Below are 21,736 nucleotides of genomic sequence, written 5' to 3' on the forward strand. Positions count from 1 at the left end.
CGCTGTCCCCAGAAGGCTCCTCTCCTCAGAGCGCCGCCATTGACGCCCGGGACTCCGTTCCCGAGCGGCCCACCCACCCGCCATCACACCACGCGGCCTTGCTGCTCGCGGAAGGCTCCTCTCCCCAGAGCGCCGCCATCAACGCCCGGGAGTCCGTTCCCGAGAGGCCTGCCCTCCCGCCATCACACACGTGGCCCCCGCTGCTCCCGGAAGGCTCCTCTCCTCAGAGCGCCGCCATCGACGCCCGGGACTCCGTGCCCGAGAGGCCCACCCGCCCGCCATAACAGCGCGTGGCCCCCTGCTGCTCGCGGAAGGCTCCTCTCCTCAGAGCGCCGCCATCGACGCCCGGGAGTCCGTTCCCGAGAGGCCCGCCCGCCTGCCCGCCATCACACCAAGCGGCCTTGCTGCTCCCGGAAGGCTCCTCTCCTCAGAGCGCCACCATTGACGCCCGGGACTCCGTTTCCGAGAGGCCCAACCGCCCGCCATCACACCGCGCGGCCTTGCTGCTCCCAGAAGGATCCTCTCCTCAGAGCGCCACCATCGACCCCCAGGACTCCGTTCCCGAGAGGCCCGCCATCACACCATGCGGCCTTGGGGCTCCCAGAAGGATCCTCTCTCAGACCGCCGCCATAGACGCCCGGGACTCCGTTCCCGAGAGGCCCATCCACCCGTCCAGTCCTGACTGACTCTCCCCCCGGGAAAAAGTCCCTTGTTAGCACCAAGTTACATTAACGACCACCTCATTGGCACCTCCTCAGCCCTCCCATGCTAGTTGGCTGTTCACTCCTCTCCCCAGGTATCTCTGCTCCCAGACCCCCTTAACAGGCCCACCCTACTCCAGCACATAATAGTTTGTATCTGCTCTCTGTGACATCATTACCTGCCAATTTTATTATTGCCATAGCGTGTTAATTGTTTAACTACCCCCTGTGATGCCATCGCCTACTTATATCATGGCTACTATTTTATCACTTCTGCATCTCAATTGTTAACCTCCCGCTGTACTGTCACTTGCCCTGCTGACCTCACCATGAACTTTCAATTCCCTTGCTCCCAACTGCCATTCCCATTCCTCACCTTCCCCTTCCCCTCTCCCACCCAGCTTTTTCCCTCCCTCTCCCCCACCAAGACCACTCCCCCTCACGCCCTACCAAGGATCCCTCTGTACCAGCGCCAGTCCTCCACTCCTCCCTCCCGGCCCCCTCCCTCCTCTTCTCCTGGTTCTCCTCTTATCTCTCCGGTTGTTCATTCTCAGTCTCTTTTGCAGGCTTCTCCTCCCCCTCCCATCCCCTTACTGTGGGGGTTCCCCAAGGTTCAGTGCTTAGTCCCCTTCTGTTCTCGGTCTACACTCACTCCGTTGGTGACCTCATTCGCTCCCACGGCTTCAACTATCATCTCTACGCTGATGACACCCAAATCTACATCTCTGCACCTGCTCTCTCCCCCTCTCTCCAGGCTCGCATCTCTTCCTGCCTTCAGGACATCTCCATCTGGATGTCTGCCCGCTACCCAGAACCCAATATGTCCAAGACTGAACTCCTTGTCTTCCCTCCCAAACCCTGCCCTCTCCCTGACTTTCCCATCTCTGTTGACGGCACTGGCATCCTTCCTGTCTCACAAGCCCACAACCTTGGTGTCATCCTCGACTCCGCTCTCTCATTCACACCTCACATCCAAGCCGTCACCAAAACCTTCTGGTCTTACCTCCGCAACATTGCCAAGATCCGCCCTTTCCTCTCCATCCAAACCGCTACACTGCTCGTTCAAGCTCTCATCCTATCCCGTCTGAACTACTGCACCAGCCTTCTCTCTGATTTCCCATCCTCGTGTCTCTCCCCACTTCAATCCGTACTTCATGCTGCTGCCCGATTGTCTTTGCCCAGAAACGCTCTGGGCATGTTACTCCCCTCCTCAAAAATCTCCAGTGGCTTCCAATCAATCTGCGCATCAGGCAGAAACTCCTCACCCTGGGCTTCAAGGCTCTCCATCACCTCGCCCCCTCCTACCTCACCTCCCTTCTCTCCTTCTACAGCCCACGCTGCACCCTCCGCTCCTCTGCCGCTAATCTCCTCACCGTGCCTCGTTCTCGCCTGTCCCGCCATCGACCCCCGGCCCACGTCATCCCCCAGGCCTGGAATGCCCTCCCTCTGCCCATCCGTCAAGCTAGCTCTCTTCCTCCCTTTCAAGGCCCTACTGAGAGCTCACCTCCTCCAGGAGGCCTTCCCAGACTGAGCCCCTTCCTTCCTCTCCCCCTCGTCCCCCTCTCCATCCCCCTCATCTTACCTCCTTCCCTTCCCCACAGCACCTGTATATATGTATATATGTTTGTACATATTTATTACTCTATTTATTTATTTATTTTATTTGTACATATCTACTCTATTTTATTTTGTTAGTATGTTTGGTTTTGCTCTCTGTTTCCCCCTTTCAGACTGTGAGCCCACTGTTGGGTAGGGACTGTCTCTATATGTTGCCAACTTGTACTTCCCAAGCGCTTAGTACAGTGCTCTGCACACAGTAAGTGCTCCATAAATACGATTGATTGATTGATTGATATATATTCAGGTCTAATATGCATCTGCTGAAGAAAGGAAAACAAGAAGGAAAAGGAGACACCAGTTGACGTAGAGGAAGGAGGGACAGATACAGAAAGAGAAATCCATATAAGCAGGTACATTCCCCAGAATTCTTCCTCCTCCACCCTTGGGTATGTTGTAATTTCATTTTGATGAAATAAAACCTCACTATAACTGATTGGGAAGCAGTGTAGCCTAGTGGAAAGAGCACAGACCTGGAAGTCAGAGGACTTGGGTTCTAATCCCGGCTCAAATACTTGTCTGCTATATTGACCTTCGGCAAATCCCCTATCTTCTTCAAATGCTTGATATAGTATTCTGCACAGAGAAAGCTCTCAATAAATACGATTGATTGATTGATTCTCTGTGCCTCAGTTACCTCGTCTCTAAAATAGGGATTAAATCTTCTTTTCTCCAGTTTAGACTATGAGCTCAAGGTGGGACAGGTACTATGTCCAACGTGATTGTCTTGCTCCTGCCCCAGCACTTGGTACAGCTACTTGTCTACTGTGTGACTTTGACTTCTCTGTGCCTCAGTTACCTCATCTGTAAAATGGGAATTGAGACTGTGAGCCCCGCATGAGACAGGGGTTATGTCCAACCCATTTGCTTATATCCACCCCAGCTCTTTGTACAGTATCTGGTACATAGTAAGTGCTTAAAAAATACTACAATCATTATTATCATTATAATTCCAGTGCTCAATACATTGTAAGTGCTTAACCCTCAATTATGTATTTTGAGTGCCTTCTGCTTACAGAGAATTCTAATAAGGGCTAGAGAGAGGGCAGTAGAATTAATAGGCATGATCTCTGCCCTCATAATCTAAGGGACCCAACCTTTCTGCCGTCGAGATTTTGCGATTCCAAGATTTGTGTTCCGCTTTAGAAGAATCCAGTGTGAGGAGGGGACAAATTATGGAATTGAAAAATTCCTAGAAATACGTAAAACACCCTAAAAATATTGAGTGTAGCAGTGCATTGCCTTGTGGACCTCTATTGTATGAATTCGTTATTTGTATGATGACGAACACTGAATAACTCAGGAGCTATGTATTTCATACTTCTGTTTCCCCATACTCAAACTCCTAAAATTATTCCATCTTTTGGAAATTTCAAGTAAGAAAAAGACAGCATTATCTGGACTAGGGCACAGTGAAAATAAATGCTGCATATTTGTAAATGTGCAAAGATGCAAAGAAGTCTTGTGTTTTGGCCTAGTGTGTATGGTTATTATGGAACCTAGAAAATAAAGCTGAAATGTGTACATGAAAGCAGACCCATATATTCTGACTCCCTCTTGGAGAATGAGTGTAAAGAAACCAGTGAAAAAGAAGTCGGGTTTTAAAAAAATGAAAACTATTGCATTGAACTTCAGGTCATAGAATTCTTAAAGCAGTGATTCCTGAAGATTTAATTACATTTAATTTTTATCGGGTGTCTAAATGTATAAACATTTCCCTAATACTTTGATTTAAGTTACTAGGGAAGTGGAGCAAGGGGAGGGAGGAGGAAGGGAAGGAAATGATTTTTTCACATAATTGGATTGATTGCTCCTTTAATTATCATGAAAAAGAAATGAAAGGTTGTCTGAGATTAAGGAAAATAAATTTTCATCATAGCTTTCTTCAGTCTTTATAAGAAAATATTTCACCTTGTGGAGACAGCTCTGCTACTGTTTATGTGAAGTGTTATATGGAAAATTGCAGATCTCATTTGTGTCAGTAATTTAATTTCATAAGTCACAAGAACTTGTTTATTTTAGTTCAGCTAATGATAGATTTTTAGCTTTACCATAAATCAGAGTTAAAAAATTTGGGGAATAAAGTGTTCACATAATTTCAGACTTTTTTTCATCTGTGGCAGACTCTGGAGATATGCTTCCCAAGTGAACTAAATGCAAGGTAATCATATCTGTTAGAAAAAGCATCATCTCTGTTCTGCTAAATAAAATTAGAAACCTAGGAGATGAGATACCAATCGCATTGATGCCGTAGATTTCATGTTAACATAAATGTGTTCCTCATTCTGCATACCAAAATCATCAAGAACTGTGTCCTAAATGTGTAGGAAGATTTAATATCCATTTGAGTATCTTCATAAATGGAAATACTTCAGTTATTAAAAGGATGCTCTCCAAAAGACCATTTTAGAAAAATGGGAATAAGATAGAGAAGCAGCGTGGCTCAGTGGAAAGAGCTCGGGCTTTGGAGTCAGAGGTCATGGGTTTGAATTCCGACTCTGCCACATGTCTGCTGTGTGATCTTAGGCAAGTCACTTAACTTCTCTGGGCCTCAGTTACCCCGTCTGTAAAATGGGGATTAAGACTGTGAGCCCCACATGGGACAACCTGATCACCCTGTATCCTCCCCAGTGCTTAGAACAGTGCTTTGCATATAGTAAGTGCTTAACAAATGCCAATTATTATTATTATTATTATAAGATGGGTATGTTGTATAAGGTAATATGAGAAAGGAGGATTGTTAAGCAACACACCCTAAAAAGAACCTAACTTTTATTTGAGACAAGTATCAAGCAAAGATGTATGAAATATTTAATAGAGCTCTTTTATTAGATCACCAGAACAAATATCATACTAAAGGGTTATCAAGGTATTTGTTAGGTACTTTTTTGTTAGGCACTGGGTAAATATCAGGTTGGACACAGTCCCTATCCCACATTGGATTCACAGTCTAAGTAAGAGGGAGAACAGGTATTAAATCTTCATTTTACAGATGAGGAAATTGAGGCACAGAGAAGTTGAGTGGTTTGTCCAAGGTCAACCAGCAGGCAAGTGGTGGAGAGGGGATTAGAATCCAGGTCCTCTGACTATCAAGTCCATGCTGCTAGACCATGCTGCTTCTCAAACAAAATATCAAGGAGTCAATGTTTACCCTCCCCTATTCTCAGATATCCTTCTGTCTCTGAGACATTCCATCCTCTTTCCTAATGCCACTGCTCTTTCTCTCTCTTTCACCACTGTTAACATTAATACCTTGAAAGCATTTAGCATTTTTATTTTTCCGAAGCATTTCACCATCCCCAACCATACCATCTAATCGGTCAGTCAGTGCTATTTTTTGAGCCCTCACCGTGTGCAGAACACTGGTCTCAGGGCTTAGGGGAGTATAATGGAGTTGATAGATATGATCCCTGCCTTCCAGAAGTTGACAGTCTAGTGAGGGAGTAAGGCATTCACATGTAATTAGGGGAAGCAGCAAAGTGTGCTCTGCACACAGTAAGCGCTCAATAAATACGATTGAATGAATGAATGAATCCTTGCTCAAAGAAAGAGGCATGGACAATGGTTCCTAGTGATGGTAAATCGTTTATAAAGATAGTTTTTCTAATTTGTCTACCAGAGACCTGTTTCTTAGAATATTTTCCAGGAACAAGAAATGAATGGTCATTAGTGGGAATTCTCCTGGTGTATCTTATAGCAAGCGAGCATACAAGAACCAGCATGACATAGTGGATAGAATATGGGGCTGGGAGTCAGAAGGTTGTGGGTTCTAATTCTGCCTTTATCACATGTCTGCTGTGTGACCCTGGGCAAATCACTTCGCTTCTCTGTGCCTCAGTTGCCTCTACTGTAAAATGGGGATTGAGACTGTGAGCCCCATGTGGGATGGGGACTGTGTTCAATCCGATTTGCTCGTATTCACCACAGCGCTTACTACAGTGCTTGGCACATAGTAATAATGATGGCATTTGTTAAGCGCTTACTATGTGCCAAGCACTGTTCTAAGCACAAGTGCTTAACAAATACCCTTCATTCATTCAATCATACGGTGAGGAGACCAGGGTCCTCCATGGGACAGACATTGTTGGAGCAAATTGAATGTGTGTCCTCAGCTTTTTTGGCTCATGTGGGCATCCATGGCCAGCCCGTTCCTTAGACCCCATTAAGAGCCATTTACTAGTTACTGTCAGTTTGCGGAGCAGTAGTGAAAATGAGACCCTGAAGTGGATGAAAGACCCTCAGAAGCACAAACAGAAATGAGACTTTGGCTAAAGCTTGCACATGCTTTTTGTTCTGAAACCCGTGACTGAGCCAGTTTGAGTTTTTATTGTCTCAGAGACATGAGGCCAGAGAAGACACCTGGGCTTCTTCAGTTATAAGCAATCTGCAACTTCAAAAGCTTCAGGTACTGATGAGCAGTACTTAAAACATTTCCAAATATAACACTGTTTTGACTTTCCAGCACATCGGTTCTAAGTTTACAACCCTAGCTTCCTTTATCAATCATGGCATTTATTGAGTACTACAATACTAAGCTTTTCGCACTCCATGGAAGCAGACAGTGGAGGCCAGCCCCTGGGAAATGCAAAGGAATGAAGAGAATATTTTTAAAGCCTTAAGAGGGAGCAGGAAAGGGAGCTAAATATTAGAGTGGGAGAGGTTGGAAAGTTTCCTGATTTCCAGGCAGAGTCCATTTTATTTCTGCTGAAGGAAAAGTTGGCCACCCTGCTTAGAACAGTGCTTTGCACATAGCAAGCACTTGATAAATGCCATCATCATTATTATTATTACTGTGTAACATCTTTGATTCAGTTTGAAGCACTAATATAATTATATTACTCACCTTTGATTCAGTAAATCAGACCTGGGAGTCAGGGGATCTGGGTCCTAATCCCTTCTCAGCCACATGCATGCTCTGTGACCTTTGGCAGGTAACTTAGCTTCTCTGTGCCTCAATCTCCTCATAGGTAAAATGGAATTAAACACTTGTTTTCCTTTCCACTCAGACTGTGAGTCCTCTGTAGGACAGGGACTGGTTCTGAAATGATTATCTTGTATCTACCCCTGAGTTTAGTACAGTGCTTGGCACATAGTAAGAGCTTTACAAATCTCATCATCATCATCACTGCTATTTTGGGAAAAGTGGGAAATCTAATTTTGGGTCAGGAACCAATCCTCTAGTTATGTTGTTGTTATGAGAAAATTGGTTCTGAATTACAGCTTTGCAATTTAGGGTGGCTTCTAACTAAAATTTGGCTGTCCTGATAGCTTATTGACTGTAAGCTGTTAGCTCATTGTGGGCAGGGAATGTCACTGTTAATTGTCATATTGTACTTTCCCAAGTGCTTAGTAAAGTGCTCTACACACAGTAAATGCTCAATAAATCTGATAGAATGAAATACGATTGATGAATGAATTGACATCTTGAAATAAATTGAATGGGCATTTCAAATTTGTGGAAGGATTGGAGGGTGGGTCTTGTCGATTCTTTCCTCATCATTGCTGTAGTCCAGTCTTATTTGATGCCTTCCTCCCCCCTTCACCCCCCCCACCCACATTTAGACTACGAGCTCTTCAATAATGGTAACAATGATAATGATAGTTGTGGTATTTAAGTGCTTACTATATGCCAGTTACTGTTCTAAGCAAAGGGTGGTTACAAGCAAGTCGGGTTGGACACAGTCCCTATCCCAATTGGGCCTCACAGTCCTAATCCCCATTTTACAGGTGAGGTAACTGAGACACAGAGAATTTAAGTGATTTGCCCAAGGTCACACTGCAGACACATGGTGGAGTGGGGATTATAACTCATATCCTTTTGATTGCCAGGCCCCACACTGCTTCTTGTTTGGCAGGCAATTCTACTAACTTTACTACATTGTTCTCATCCAAACACCTAACACAGTGCTTGGCACGCACTAAGAACTCATTAAATACCATTGACTAGACCTATTCTATGTGGCCCCACTTGAGAATGTAACGAAGGTATAACATGCCTTTACCTTTGCTTACTAGAGAAGCAGGGTGGCTCAGTGGAAAGAGCCCGGGCTTTGGAGTCAGAGGTCATGAGTTCAAATCCTGGCTCCGCCAACTGTCAGCTGTGTGACTTTAGATAAGTCACTTAACTTCTCTCTGCCTCAGTTACATCATCTGTCAAATGGGGATTAGAACTGTGAGCCCCCCGTGGGACAACCTGATAACCTTGTAACCTCTCCATCGCTTAGAACAGTACTTTGCACATAGTAAGCGCTTAACAAATACCATTATTATTACTAGAGAAGTTTCACCAGTACAACCCAGGTATGTAACATTTAATGGCAAGACAGGTTACAAGCAATGAGGTCTTGGAATGTGGTCAGACCACATGAGATATCACTTTCCTATGGTAGTTGAATAGGAATAGTGATTTGAAATGGCCACTTCATACTTCTGTGCATAATGGAGTGAGCTTCAGCCTCATAAAAAATAAAGCATCAAGCATTCCTGGTTTGAAGAATTTGGTTCCAACGATTGTTGAGTCTAAAATTAAATAGAAAGTATATTTGCAAAAGGGGGCCCATGTCAGTTTTCTCTAACTACATTTCTTGCATTTTCCTGGAACTGTCTGGATTTAAAGGAATTGGTTTGCTCCCCCTAGAGAGAGGCCGTTCTATTTGAAGACCCATGGACCACTATGATAGATGTTTCCAAAATGGTTGATGGATGGTTTTTAATCTAATTGTACCCACAGTCAGGAAAATTCATTTTCCATTTTCCATTCTCTTATTTCATTTCATTTCACATATCCAAATCCCTTTAAAGGTTGATAATACTTCTCCATTCTGGGTGTTTCTGTATTTGTAAGATTCATGTCGTGTGTCTTCCTTTTGATTTCATGCTTATTTTGGGGGGTCTTCAGTCATTCCTTCAGGGCCAGGCTCTTCCCCACCCTCCCATCCCCTCAGCCTTTTCATCATTCTTGCTGTTCTCTGAACTCTCTCCAGTATATCTGAACTCTCCAGCTCTGATACTTTTTCATTCCTCCGTTTTCTCCCTAATGAAGTGTCTGGAACCACATGCATTGTTCCAGGGGTGAGCTCATCAGTCGTGTACAGAGGAGGGCTATCTCCTCACTCATCATGAAGTGATTGGTGGGCAAGGTGTCCATGTGTGTGCATGCCTGCCCTAGGATTTTATAAGACTTTTCTGCTTTTTCTGCCTCTGTGTCTCTCTCTACCATTGTATCGATCAAAGATATTTGAGTGCTGTGTGCAGAGCACTGTACTGTTTGGGAGAGTACAATGCAACACATTCCCTGCCTTCAAAGAGCTTACATTGTGTTGCTGTATTTTTACATTATGTTTTTTTTCCCAGAGGTAAGAGCTTGCTTTTTCAGGAAGAAAATTACTCACATCTTTCATTGCCTATATTTTTCTAGACCCAATAAAATATTTGTGATTGTCATTACCACTCTGAACAGTTAGTAACCATGTTACTTTTACTTGTGAATTTTAACATAACCTTTGGGCCACACCACAGTTTAGTAAATCTATGTTAGATACTTTGGGGCACGCTTGAATTATTGTTCTATCAAAAATGGATTCATTCTGCTAGTGTGTATTTTTGGATTAAGGTTGATTTAAATAAAACCAACAACAAACACTTTGTTAGCATCATCACCCGCCTTGGAATCTCCATGTTGATTTAAATGGTTGAAAAGAATTCATAAAGCCAAATATCCAACTGAGTGCTTACTGAAATGAAATGGTGATTTCATTTATTGCTTCCTGTTAAATAGAAAGAAGCCCAGCTTGCAGTAATTTAGATAAAACTTAGACTATACTTAATTATAATTAACTGTAAGCATTCAGTCAAATAACAGGGTCTGATTATTAAAGGATGTCATCACCTCTTCAACTTTATGTACTAAATGCTAATTAACACCTATTCTCTTAGCTAGAATGGTAAAAAATGTAGTTCCAATTGGCAGGATAATAAAAAAAATCTGTTCTATGATGTAGGCCCTATTTTTTTATTACCTTGAACTAAATAATTGAAAAGAATGATTTTGGGAGAAAGAACATATTTAAATAACATACTCCTCGTTTGCCTATTAATGAAAAAGCCAGGGTCTTTCTTGGATATTTCTTTCTTAGTACAAGTGCTATTCTTTTGGAACTGTAGTAAGCTAATAAACGTTGAAAGAAAGCCTGTGAAAAGCAGGTATGTGCATGGTTTATTACCTCACTGTACATTAGGTAGGAGGAAAAGTAAATAATCCTCTTTGTAAACTGGAGTTTGTAGGCAAATTTACAGCGCTGGGAACAGTTTGAGAAGGATTCGGTGAACTTGAGGACTAGGTCATCGACATTCAAAGTATTTCCTGGAGAAAATATTTTTGTTAAGATCAATGGTTCATTGTGTTTTCGTACCACCACAATTTGGTTGTTTAGTGTTAAGTGTTTTATATCCTGTCATGAATTCAGGGCTTTTTTTATAATATCAGTTGGGGTTCAGTGCATTTTAGCTAAAATTCAACATTTAGTAAAGCCTCAATGTTCACCAGATTGGAGCCTGAGAACAAATTTTATCTCATTCCCAGTCTGCCAGAATTCCCTGTGACTGAAAGGTCCTTGAGGGCAGGGACCATCATGTCTTCTAATTATTTTTTGTACTCTCCCAAACCCTCAGCTGGTGTTCTGTGCTCAGTGGATGCTATTGTTGATCATGAATGTTGAATCTTTGATAACAAGCACCAAATTAGTCTGATGTTACTGTCTAGGCTGGACCATGGTGAAACTTCAGAAATATGACTACCCTCAAAACACTGCTGAAATTTGGATTTCCTCAGTGTTTTTTTTTTGTATGTGTGTGTTTGTTTTTTCCTCTGTTCTTACTTCTTTCATAGCTGCTGGATTTTCTTTTAGTGTGAATGTATTTCAGGGTGAAGCCTAGTTTCAATTGCCCTGACTCTGTCTCGGAGAAAAACTTGGGATCCCCGACTACCTGCTATTATGAAAATAACTGAACATTGTGAGTCCCAAAAGAATTTGGGATTTTGCCCCAAGGTCAATGATCTTGGTCACAAATAGGCCATCAAGAAATACAACTGACAAATGCCAGCCACATTTTAAGCTGAGGATGTTGCTTTATGCTCAGTGTATTTACTGGCAGGGATTAAATGCAGTGCCACATCAGTACTTAAACTTCTCATTTTCCTATTACTTTACCCCCAGGTTGATTGCCATAGGATTACTCCTTGTGACATATGTTCATTTATATTGTAATGAAAATAAGTGAATTGTGCCTTCAAAAGGAAGAGAATTATGCAAAATAGAATATGCTCATAAAATCTAAGTCTCTTTTAATTGGACTCTTATCTCTTGGCCCCACAGAATGATAAACATTTTAAGTGTTGTGGAAAGCATAGTTGGCAGTCAGAGCACATCCTAGATTTTCTTCTTTTCTGATAGTAATCCAAGAGTAATTATATATTTGACAAGTGAAAACAGCCAGTGGAGTCTGCAACTGCTCAGTAATGTATTTTCTTTCATGACTATCATTTGTAATGGTCTGAGCTACCCAAGGAAGCATGCAATATAATATATTTTGAATGCAGAGTTCTTGAGTTCATGTCTCGCTCATTTTTTTTCATGCAGGGTTCTTCTTTGACATGGAACTGCTATTTGGAGGATTCTCTTGCTTTGAAAAAGGGAAGATGGACAGAAAATTGAGAGGTAGTTTTTGATATTAACTGGCTAAGGTAGAATTACTCCCACTGTTGATCAAAGAATGTGTTGTTTCTTATTCTCTTTCTTGAGCTTTACCAGTGTAACGTATATTGATGTCTTTTCTTTAAATCACAAAAAACTCTCCATATGAATTAGCAGGTTTGAAACTTTTACATTTTAGATTAGCTCAGACGAAAGGAGTTCCTCACCAGTCCAAGTAATCAGAGCAGGTTGATAATAGATTTCAAGGGAAGGTTGCTTTGAAGATCATTCCAGAGAGTGTTTTTCCACTGGAAGGAACCTGGCTTGAATTGCAAAATTCCTTTAAAAAAAAGTAGGTGGGGGGGGGGGCTGGGGGCAGTGAGATTATGGGATTTTTGGTAGTTGGAAATTTTTTTTTAGTTTCACCCTTTCTCCTTATTTCTTTCCGTTTCTACCCCAACCACTGCACACATCCTTCAAGCCCATTCTTGTATTAAAGAAAGAGAAATAGACAGAATCTGGAGCCCCTTTCCTATGATCCACGCTCTTGAGTAGAACAACTCTTAATCTTCATTTCCTCTACTCTTCCTTGCGGGGGGAATATTATTCTTCCTGTTCATCTCCCAAGCATTCCAATCTAATTTAGATTCTTGCATCACTTCAAGCAGTTGCATTGGTAGATTACTTATATTTTCACAGTAAATGAGACGAGAAAAAAAGACTCTGCTACAAACACTTTGTTAATCCTTGAATGAGAAAAGATCAAAAATGGAAGAAGTAGAGGAAATCAATGGAACCTTTACATATTTAACCCAATTTGCTACCAAGAAGAAACATGGCCAGGTGAAACTACCGTGAACTTCTTCACCTTTTCCCCTGCTTGGCATTTCAGTGAAAATAATTAGAAAGGTGGAGGATGATTGAGTGACATTTGCATATTAAGTATTCCTTTAAACTCACATCATTTCTTGGCTCGTGTGCGAGAGAGAATGCAGGATTTTAACTGTGCACCCCATGCTACCTGGTTTACTGCCAAACTCAGATGGGTTTGCTGGGATTTCAAACTTAACTGCCCTACTCTGCCTGGAAATTAAACCCTAAAAATCAATAATTGAGCTGCAATATGAAGTTGTAAATGGTATTTTCATTGTGGTTTTATTGGATCAGTAAAATACCCAACTATTGCATAGCATCACAAGGAACAAATTCAAGTAAAAAACTCTGAAGGCTTCTTCTGAGTAAGAGCACAGAATTGGGGATTTTAATGGAAAGATAGGACTTAACCCAGAATCCGATTCTATTTATTGTGTGTACAGAGAGGATTTGGCGTTTAAAAGAGTTTTGAAATGATAGAAACTGAAATTTAATATTCTGTGCTATCTATTTTTCCCAGAGGTTTAAATGACCAACATTTTGCTTTTCAGATTATAAGGGAAATGCAGGTCAGGCACAAGAAGATTTTCTTCTACTTTAAAGATCTGAGGATTCTTTTTTGTTTTTGAACTGCTGTAGAAATGAGGATAGTTTATTCAACAACACTACAGTTCCTTATATTTGAGATGATTTGGGGATAGTACTCTGATAAAAAAAATGCCAAGACTTTTACTGGAAAGCAGAAGTACAAAGATAGATTCCAAGTGGATTTTTTTTAATCCAAATCTATCTTTTAGTTCCTATTTCCACATTCAAAGTTAAGAATGCGTACCCTGGATCTAGATATCATAATTATATTCTCTTCCTCTTCTAGAGGAGACAAAGAATAAACAGTTGAGCATCTGAGTCTAATTTACCTACTAAACAACTAGAAGGTCACGCTGCTCGTCATTAAAAGATGTCTGTTTTCTGGGTAAAAAAAAATTCCTCTTAAGTACAAAGTGCAAAACCTTCCGAGAAACTCTTTTTGTGTTAAGCAAAATCTCTGGAATAATTGCAGGAAGTCTGAAGCAGCATGGCCTAGTGGATAGAGCATGGGCCTGGGAATCAGAAGGACCTGAGTTCTAATTCCATTTCCACCTCTTGTCTGCTGTGTGGCCTTGGGCAACTCACTTCACTTCTCTGGGCCTTAATTGCTTCATCTGTAAAATGGGGATTGAGACTGAGACTGTGAGCCCCACCTGGGACAACCTGATTACCTTGTATCTACCCCAGCGCTTAGTACAGTGCTTGGCACATAGTAAGCGCTTAACAAATACCAGAATGATGATGATGGTGATCTGAAAAATGTGGATTAAGACTGTGAGCCCCACGTGGGACAGGGACTGTCTTCAGCCCAATTTGCTTGTATCCACCCCAGTGCTTAGAACAGTGCCTGGCACCGAGTGAGCACTTAACAAATACCACAATCATTATTAAGTTCAGACTGATTTCTACCCTGTTTGAGCTATATAACTTATCATGTAAGGAGAAGGTAATCACTCTCCTTACGTGACAAGCAGGGAATGCTAGACAGAGATTTGCTGGAGTTTGAAAGAGAAAAGCAAGACCTCCTAATCAGACGCACTGTAGCCCACTGATGGGGTGGGACAAGGGTTAGCCTCTTATCCTTTATGTGGTGGATAAGAGAAGCAGTGTGGCTTAGTGGAAAGAGCCCGGGCTTGGGAGTGAGAGGTCATGGGTTCCAATCCCAGCTCCGCCACTTATCAGCTGTGTGACTTTGGGCAAGTCACTTCACTTCTCTGGACCTCAGTTCCCTCATCTGTAAAATGGGGATGAAAACTGTGAGCCCCACTTGGGACAACCTGATCACCTTGTATCCCCCCCAGCACTTAGAACAGTGCTGTGCACATAGTAAGCGCTTAACAAATACCATTATTATTATTATTAGGAAGTCTGGGATGATCGATCAGTCAATCAATCAGTGGTATTTACTCAGTGCTTACTGTGTGCGGAGCACTGTACTCGGTGTTTGAGAAAGTACAGTATCACGGAGTTGGTAGACATGAGCCCTGCCCACCAGGAGCTTACAGTCTAGAGGAGGAAGAAGTCATTAAAATAAATTACAGTTAGGGGAAAAATGTGCTGCTTGTGTATGATTGAATCAGAACCACCTTATTTGATCTGCTCATTGCTAATTACTGGAGCTCGTATATGCCATGGGTAGGAAGGATCGCCTTTGCAAGAAAAGTGTTGACTGTACGTGGGATCTACTAGCATTGCTTGTTCAGGATTAGCTGATCTTTTGTCCTGGAGGGGTAAAATTAGGGAGACGAGGAGCAACATTTCTTTGGCCCCAGCTGGAAGGTTGGAAGAACTGAAAACAGAAAGACAATATGTGAATTACTGGGATCCTAAAGAATGTAAAATCTGGCCAGGAACTTATCAGCTTCCAAATGTAGTAAGTTAAATCAAACCAGAGGCTACTGCAGAGAGAGACAGTGGTGAAACTGATACGGCTCTGTCTGCTGAGAGAGGCAGCAGCCTGAACTATCCTGCACATTCAGTTCTGACATTCATGCCTAAGCCTACCTTAAGGAAAACTCATGTTAAAGTGCACGTGCTTTGATGAGGACTGCACAGATGCACACAGTCACTTCTTCATGATCATAAAATTATGGGCTTTTTAAGTGATTACTGTGAGCTGAGTATCGTATCAAGCGTTGGGGTAGATCCAAGATAATCGGGAAGGACCCTGACCCACGTTAGGCTCACAGTCTAGGTAGGAGGGAAAAATGGATATTGAATCCCCATTTTACAAGTGAGGAAACTGATGCATAGAGAAGGTAACTGACCCACCCATGGTCACACAGCAGGCAAGTGACAGAGCCGGCACAAGAGCCAGGTTCTCTCACTCCCAGTCCTCCCTTTTCTGAAAGGCCACTCTGTTTCTCTTCCATCAACCCACCCCATTCTGTACAGGGAGACACTGCTGTCAGAAGGACCCTCCCTAACTCCCAGTCACTATTCTATCCAAAGTGCATAATGAAAACTGTGTTACAGAAAAATCGAGAGTACTTCCAAATGTCCCGTAGGTTTTTAAGGCTGATGCCTCCTCAAAGACGTGGCGTGGTATTATCTGACAGAATGCACTACTGTAGTCAGAATGCACTACTCTAAGTGTGGAGAAGACGACCACTCCATCCCAACCCTTCAACCTGTGAAAGGAGCATTGGTGATCTACTGGTCGTTACAGAAGTCTGGGAGCTAAGAAGGCTGGATTTAAAATAAAGTGGCTCAGTTGTTACTGTGGCATAGCAGACTTCAGCCATGTTTCAGCTCCTCTGCCTCAATTTCTTCTTCAGACAAGAAACAGTGACTCAGTTGAAGGTTGCTTTGGTTTGGATGATGCAAACCGTGCACAGTTTTGTTTTTTTTTTTTTTTTTTACATATTTTCCTTATATCCATGCTATTGCTAACTAAGCCCATGTCCCAAACTTTGGGAAGGAGGAAAGATTCAAAACAGAAATAAAATGATGAACCGTCTCAAAATGGGAGAAATTAGTAGGTAACTTGAACCTATAATGTCTGTTTAGAAGGAAAATGGAAGGTGGGAGATTAGAGCAAAAATTAAGACCTATCTATAATTGGTATTTATTGTTTACTATGTGCACAGCACTATATTAAGCACTTGGGTGAGTACAATATGGTTAGTAGATGTTGTCCAAGATGGTAGCAGTCTGCTTCTAACCTTTCTCCATTCCAGATCAACCCTCACCAGGGAAAATCGTCTTTCTCCGGCATCAGTCTGGTTACATCACTCCCCCGAACAGACTCCCATTACTGCTTAGTTCACACCAAAACTCCTGACTGGCAGCTTTTAAAGTCTTGCACAATTGGCCTTTCTCAGCCTTCCTCTCCAACTCTCTTGCTACATTCCTGCTCAGACTCCTGCCAAGCCAACCCACTCTGACTCACACCTTGAGAGCTCCCACCTGGCTGGGCCAGCTCAGCTCCTCCCCCAGCCCTCGGGGCCAAGCCCAGATCACCCCCTCCCCTTTGGAGGCACCGTCTGCAGGCTCTGGCGAAGCTTAAAGAGGATAGGAGGCGTGACCCAGCTTGGCGGGTTCCGAACAATAGGTCTCAGGGGTTATTCCAGAGAAAAAGTCTGAAGAAATGTGCTAGTGAGTAGAGCATGGGTTTGGGAGTCAGAAGGACCTGGGTTCTAATTCCTGCTCTGCCGCTTTTCTGCTGTGTGACCCATGGCAAGTCCTTTCACTTACCTCAGTTACCTCATTTGTAGATTGTGAGCTCCATGTGGGACAGGAACTGTTTCCAACCTAATTACATTGTACCTCCCCCAGTGCTTAGAACAGTGCCTGGCACATAGTAAGCGCCTAACAGATACCAGATAGGAAATGAATGTGTCCCTGACAAAAAATTCCCTTAGCCTGGAATACCCTTTCCCCATCTCTGACTCCATCTTTCTTTAGCTTGTTCTATGACAGACTTCTCAGTTTAACATCTTCAGACTCTAGCAACTCCAGCTCATAGTCACTCTCAACACTAAGTTTCTCAATACTAAATTTTTGGGTGTTGGTTATCTTGGTCCTTTTTCATTGTGTCTTGTCTCATTTTGTTGAAATTCCACATTTTCGTGTTTATGCAGGTGTGTCCTCCCCATTAGAATAGAAAATCCATTATATCATTTGATACCAACCTCCTTACCAATTGCTGCCTGCATATGGTGCACACATTTTGGAAGATAGGTTTTCAGAAGAAACATTCATGTTCAGCCTGAATTTGCCCAGGATGAACATAATGATAATACTAGTAATTGTTTTTGTTGAATGTTTACTTTGTGATAAGTGCTGAGGTGGATATGATACAGTCAGATCAGATACTGTCCCTGTCCCACATGATAGTCACAGCTTAAAGAGGAAGAAAAATAGGTGTTGAACCCTTTTTTACGTATGTGTAAACTTTGAAACATACAAGTCAAATGACTTGCCCAGGGTGACTGAGCCAGCAAGTGATGGAGCTGGGATTAGAGCCCAGATCTCTAAACACCCAGGCTGTGCTCTTAACCCTAGGCCAAGGTGCTTTCTGCAGTATTAGCAGGGCACTAAGCACTATATTGAAGTTAGCAGGCACTGCTCTGGCAGTGACTGTTGGAAAGGCCATAACTCCTACTTGTTGCATCGAACCCACCTCAGAAACCTTGAAAGCAGCATGCTTAGTGCCTTACTTCCCATCTTTTTGGCTCCCTCTGTATTCGCAGCTTGGCAGGCCCGAGGGGCTGGTGGCAGTATGAGGCTCCCAACTCTGGTCCTTAGCTCTGACTGACAGCTGCAAGCAGTGATGCCTGAGGATGCGCTCTCATGGCAAAAAGATGGGGCTATCAATTTCAACTTTTCTGTGCTAAATTGGTAGCAAGCCAGATCTTCGTAGCTCTCAAGAAGGTCCAGGTTGGAGTCGTTGGAGTCCAGAGGGGGTAATAAACTGAGAAGATTTTCATTAGAAGGGGTGGAAGAAGGGAAAGGACCAGATCTCTGGAGCTGGAAGGAGGGTACTTAAGGTATACGAATGCTTTGTGCAAAGGTGCAGGAGGTGGGAGTGTTGAAGGTGTGGGCCAGAGACGAGGTTGGCTGGGCAAAAGTGTGAGCTTAGGTGAAACGGGGTGCAGGAGAGGAAAGGTGAAAGAGGCCTACTGAAGCACACTGTAGAAGGGGCTGCAAGGTGGCAGAGGGGATCAACTCTCTATATCGAAGAGAGAGTCAAGCAGCCTCCTGTCAGGTTATGGGGTTATCTGCGCTACCCTCTGTACCCTCCTTACTCTCACAGGGAATGTTGGGAGAAGTCCCCTTGCAAGTCAAGTGTGAGAGGCAGTGACTCTCTAGGATGGGGGAGGGGGTTGGAAATGAATTCAAAAGACCTAGAAGTGAGGTTTTTCCGTATACTTGTATGCCTCCCTCCTCCCCATGTCATTGCCTCACTGTTTACAGTTGAAAAAGTTGGGGAAGTTTTGGTGGAGTGGTCATTCCTTCAACCTGACAAATAATTTCATTGTCATCTCCCTTATAAATGATATCTCTTCTACATGGAAACGAATGTTTTATGAGCTTTTGGAGAAAAATACTCTTCTAGCCTCAAGACAAGTTGATCTTGTTCTGGGTATTCCAGCTGTTTACAATTAGGGTCCTTTTCGTATCATGTGAAAATATTCAAATGAAAGGTTCTGGCTGGAACAGGCTATTTAGGTTGGAAACAATTGCATTTTGAGCTTCCTAGACATTTGGATTTAACTCTTTGCCCAGAATATCTCAGCAGTGTTGAGAATGCAGACCCCTAACCGGTGGCCTGTTCCAGAGGACTAACCTGTCAAAAATCCCTTAGTATCAGCATTGAATCCTTCCTAAAATCCCAGGAAGGTGTCCCAGGTAATTTGATAACCATGGTGTTTGTAAATGCTCATTATGTGCTAAGTGCTGGGGTAGATACAAGATAATTGACTCAGACCCACACCTTCTGCTAAATGGGGCTGACAGCCTGAGGGGTAGGGAGACTAGATATTGAATCTCTGTTTTACAGATGAGGAAACTAAGGTACAGAGAAGTTAAGTGAATTGTCACAAGGCCACACAGCAAGCAAGTGGCAGAGCAAAGATCAGATCTCAGGCCTTGAAATTCCCAGGCCGTTCCACTAGACCATGCTCCACAAAAGTTAGGGTTGAATGTCACCATTTCTTAGAAGCAGTTAAACCATTCATCATCATCATCATCATCATCAATCATATTTATTGAGTGCTTACTATGTGCAGAGCACTGTACTAAGCGCTTGGGAAGTACAAATTGGCAACATATAGAGACAGTCCCTACCCAACAGTGGGCTCACAGTCTAAAAGGGGGAGACAGAGAACAAAACCAAACATACTAACAAAATAAAATAAATAGAATAGATATGTACAAGTAAAATAAATAGAGTAATAAATATATACAAACATATATACATATATACAGGTGCTGTGGGGAAGGGAAGGAGGTAAGATGGGGGGGATTCATTCCATCTACCAATCATCTTGACTGGCACCAGGATAGCCTCTGATAAGGTACAAGGTGCTACCTCACTTTCTGGCAGAGTCTGTGCCCAATGACAGGTGAGGGATAGTTTACATGATTGTATATTCCTCTTAATCCTGAGGGCTTGGTTCTAGTCTGTAGGTGCTGCTCAAGGTGGAAATCAGTTATATTGGAGCAAATCCTTCCTTAGGATCCTCAGTTGCTCCTGTTACTCAATTTGCTTGTCTAACCCAGTCAGTGAACTTACTGGATCGAGATTCTTGTCTGCAATGGCAATGAAGACGAGGTTTGAATGGCATATGCAATATAGGCCAATAAAATCATTCAGGGATCCTTTGTGGGGAGCTATTTTCTGTTCAGGCTTGATCCAAAGGAAAAGTTGACAGGGAAAGACTGGATCACTTTATTTTCTCATTCTCCCTCGCCTCTTGGCTTGCCTTGAGAGCTCTTCAGAAATATGAGATCAGGTACAGGTATATGGATGTTCCCTTCCCTTCTTGCAGACTCCCACCTAATGAGAAGAAGTGTGGCCTAGTGGATAGAGCCCAGGCCTGGGAATCAGAAGCACCTGGGTTCTAATCCTGATTTCGCCACTTGTCTGCTATGTGTCCTTGGGCAAGTCACTTCACTAATCTGTGCCTGTTACCTCATCCAAAAATGGAATTAAGACTGTGAGCCCCATGTGGGTCATGGACTTTGTCCAGTCCTATTATCTTGCATCTCTCCCAGCGCTTAGTACAGTGCACAGTGCCCGGCATGTAGTAAACACTTAGCAAATGCCATAAAAACAAATGGAAATACTTTATTGTAGGATTCACAGTGTTCAGTGCCAAGCTTTGTATGCATCTGCTGACACCATGAGAGCTGGTATTCAAACAAGCTCTCGTCATTGGACCAAATTCCCTCACTCTACAACTATGTTCTAAGCAAAATGTGTAATGAGAACACATGCTAAGGCAGAACCAACTGTAAAGAGGTGAGGTACTTGTTCCAGCTCTGGGATTATTTGCAATTAAGAGACAGCAGAGACTCCAGGAAGGAGGTTGTGCCTTTCTGTAAAAGCAGCAGTAGGAGCAGAGGAAATGCAAGGCAGACTCTTGTCATCAGTTTTCCCCTATGGCAAAGAATCAAGAATCATCTTGATTTTTTTTCCTTAAATCCAGGATGGGTAATCCTTTTAAGAGAGGAGGAAAAGGAAGGGAATCCTGAATGGAAGTAGTGAATTAAAAATAAAGTCATGGGTCATTCACCACAAACCTTAGACTAGAATATAAACAAAGTCCCTTGAAAGAACAACACTAAAAAAAAAATAAAGTCGTTAAGTGATCCAGCGTAATTGCTTTCATGCTTAGGAAAATTTTTTACAGGAAAATGCCATTAAAGCCAAGCTTGTCTGAAATATCCCGGTGTCTTGGGGATTACTCCAACAATAGTTAAAAGACAAGTGACCTCTACTAAATTTAAAGAAACACAAATAAATTATTCCAAAGTCCATCTTGTTTGAGAAGAATGAGGCACCGCCACAACCTTCCCACCCTACTGAATCTTGGTTATCACTTTACTAAATACTCAGCTAGTTAAATAACCTGTGTTCCAGTGTGACGATACCTCTGAGTTTCACCTCCCAGCCAGAGTGGCCCTGGAGGTTTGCTGCAGGGGCTATTCCAGGTAGCCAAGATTTTAATTCGGTGTCCTACAGTGTCCTCACTCCCTGGCTCCCTAATCTTCTTTCCCTACTAAGAGCATTGCAGGATGGTTAGGAAATGGGAAAGG

At 42.9% G+C, this 21,736-nt stretch overlaps 1 protein-coding gene across 1 annotated transcript in view; it reads left to right on the forward strand.

The window, feature by feature from the left end:
• Positions 1–2,584: 2,584 nt before the first annotated feature.
• Positions 2,585–21,736, forward strand: part of MID1 (midline 1) — a 329,808-nt gene continuing 310,656 nt past the window's right edge. The window contains exons 1-2 of the mRNA XM_038757166.1: positions 2,585–2,671; positions 11,957–12,034. The gene's annotated coding sequence lies outside the window, so the exon portion shown is untranslated. The remainder of the gene's footprint in view (positions 2,672–11,956; positions 12,035–21,736) is intronic.

This window comes from Tachyglossus aculeatus, chromosome 15 (assembly GCF_015852505.1).
Source record: "Tachyglossus aculeatus isolate mTacAcu1 chromosome 15, mTacAcu1.pri, whole genome shotgun sequence".
NCBI lineage: Eukaryota > Metazoa > Chordata > Mammalia > Monotremata > Tachyglossidae > Tachyglossus > Tachyglossus aculeatus.